The sequence below is a fragment of the Pteropus medius genome, unplaced genomic scaffold, assembly GCF_902729225.1.
Source record: "Pteropus medius unplaced genomic scaffold, Ma_sr-lr_union100, whole genome shotgun sequence".
NCBI lineage: Eukaryota > Metazoa > Chordata > Mammalia > Chiroptera > Pteropodidae > Pteropus > Pteropus medius.
Genome location: NW_024347864.1, coordinates 666,210 through 668,675, shown reverse-complemented (window position 1 = coordinate 668,675; position 2,466 = coordinate 666,210). Strand labels below are relative to the sequence as shown.

Genomic DNA, 2,466 nt, shown 5'->3' with positions numbered 1-2,466 from the left:
AATGTCCATCAGTGGATGAATTGATAAAGAACATGTGGTAGATATGTTTAATGGAATATTACTCAGCCATAAAAAAGCGAATGAAGTCTTACCATCTCCAACAATATGGATGGACCTAGAGTGTGTTATGCTAAGTGAAATAAGGCAGACAGAGAAAGACAAATACCATGTGATTTCACTTTTATTTGGAATCTAAAAAGCAAAATAAAGGAGCAAATAAGACAGAAAGAAACTCATATGTATGGAGAACATTTTGATGTTTTCCACATCAGCTGAGTAATAAAGGAGAAGGGATTAAGAGGTACAAATCAGTAGTTACAGAATAGTCACAGGGATGTGAAGTACAGAATAGGGAATATAGTCAATAATATTGTAATAACTGTATGGTGTCATATGGGTACTAGTCTAATCAGGGGAATCACTTCATAAATGTTTGACCACTGTGCTATACACCTGAAACTAATATAAAATAATACTGAATGTCAATCCTAATTAAAAAATAAAAATAATTAAAAATATATATCCAAGTCTACGGCCATACCACCCTCAACACACTTGATCCCATCTGATTTCTGAAGCTAAGCAGGGTTGGTCCTGTTAGTACTTCGATGGGAGACCACCTAGGAAGACCAGTTGCTGTAGGCGTAAAAAATAAATATATATCCATCAATTAGAGAATGGTTAAACAAAATGTGATATATCCATACAATAGAATACTAGTCAGTAATAAAAAGGAATAAACTTGATACATGCAACTATACGAATGTCAAAATAATCATGTTGAATGAAACAGACAAATTAAAAGCATATTCTATATGATTCCATTTACATAGAATTCTATAAAATTCAAATTTGTAATAGAAAGATGATCAGGTCTGTTTGGGGATAGGGAAGAGCCAGAGAGAGGGATTACAAAAGGGCAGGAGAAAACTTTTGGAGGTGATGACTATGTTCATTATCTTGATTGTGTTGATCGTTTCATGAGTATATACATATGTCAAAATTCATCAAATAGTATACTTTACATACATGCAGTTTATCGTATGTCAATTATACAGGTTCTTCTGTGCTCCTATTCCCTCTGATGTCCTTAAACTTTACTTTCACCCAGCCTGACTTTCAACGACTAACACCCACGTCTTTGTTAGAAGCTTGCCCTTGGGATGCCAAAACCCACATTGCCCTACAGACTGGGTGGAAGTGCCTAGGAGTTAACATTTCCCACCTCTCCTGCCCTTTTGCCCCTACTCCCCTAGGCAGCCTTTAATGATTGACAAGTGCAAGGGCATAAATGCCCAGCTCCTTTGACTCTTGGCTAGGATAATTTTGAGGTAAATTGTTAATTCTAGTGGTATTAATTTCCAGTTGCTCCTGGTGGTAGCTTGTCTAATAATGAACCCATTGATGGGTTGTACTTCCTTCCCTGTATCACTTTTCCACTACCTGTGTCCATGCACTCAAATACACTACATGTACTCTAATCCTTGTCCAAAGGCCAGCCTCTGGGGAGCCCAATTTAGATTAGGTCAAAGTTCTGGTGAAGATTTTCCCCTAGACTTTGAAAGAAGAGAGTAATTCGAAGATTTGGGTTCTAAGGCATTGCCCTTCAGACTCCTCTGAGTTTAAGTACAGTTTCTAAAGCTAACATCTAGCACAAAAAATTTTCACAAAAATGAATGAGTAATAAAAAATAAAGTATTAAAGGCAGATCATCATGCTGTCTCTTACATTATTGGAAGACAATATCAGAAGACATGGAAAATTATAAGAGGAACCATTGGTTTAAAAGATCAAGATATTTGTGTTGATTGGGTTTGGGAAAAAAGTGGCTTGCCAGTTCCTCTCCCTGTACCAATATCTGCAGCTAATATTTGTTCTTATAAGTACCTCATCTAAGCAAGAAACTGTTCCATGTGCTGGGAACATGGTATTGAAGAAGACAAATAACATCTTTGTTCTCATAGAATACATACTCTAGCAAGGGGAGACAGACAATAAACATAATAAATAAACACAAAGATATCAGAAAGTGATAAATTATTTGTAGAGAATTAAAACTGGGTGAGATAAAGGTAAGGGCTAATGATATGGCTGCTTTAGATTTGACAGTGTGGTAGATTAGCTCATTGTTCTGCAAATATCCTCCTCCTTGGGAAGAGTACTTTCCCTCCCCATTGATGTTGGCCATGTGAATTGACTTGGACAATGGGGAGAGGAGCAGTGTGTGAGTTCTGAGTTTGGGCATTAGAGGTTTGAGGGTTTTCTTTTGCTCATCTGGGGGGGTCAATCTGGACCCTAGACTGAGGCTCAGAGCAGGACTGCACCCCCCAATCATCCCATAGGCCTGTGAATACAAGATTAATGCTTGTTGTTTTAAGCCACTGAGTTTTGAGGTGCTTTGTTATGAAATATTATAGCAACAGCTGGGTGATCCCTGGAGTAAGGGAAGTCTCTCTGAAGAGGTGA

General features: G+C 37.6%; 1 pseudogene; it reads left to right on the top strand.

The window, feature by feature from the left end:
- Positions 1 to 527: 527 nt before the first annotated feature.
- On the top strand, positions 528 to 645 carry LOC120615718 (uncharacterized; annotated as a pseudogene).
- The last annotated feature ends 1,821 nt before the right edge of the window (positions 646 to 2,466 follow it).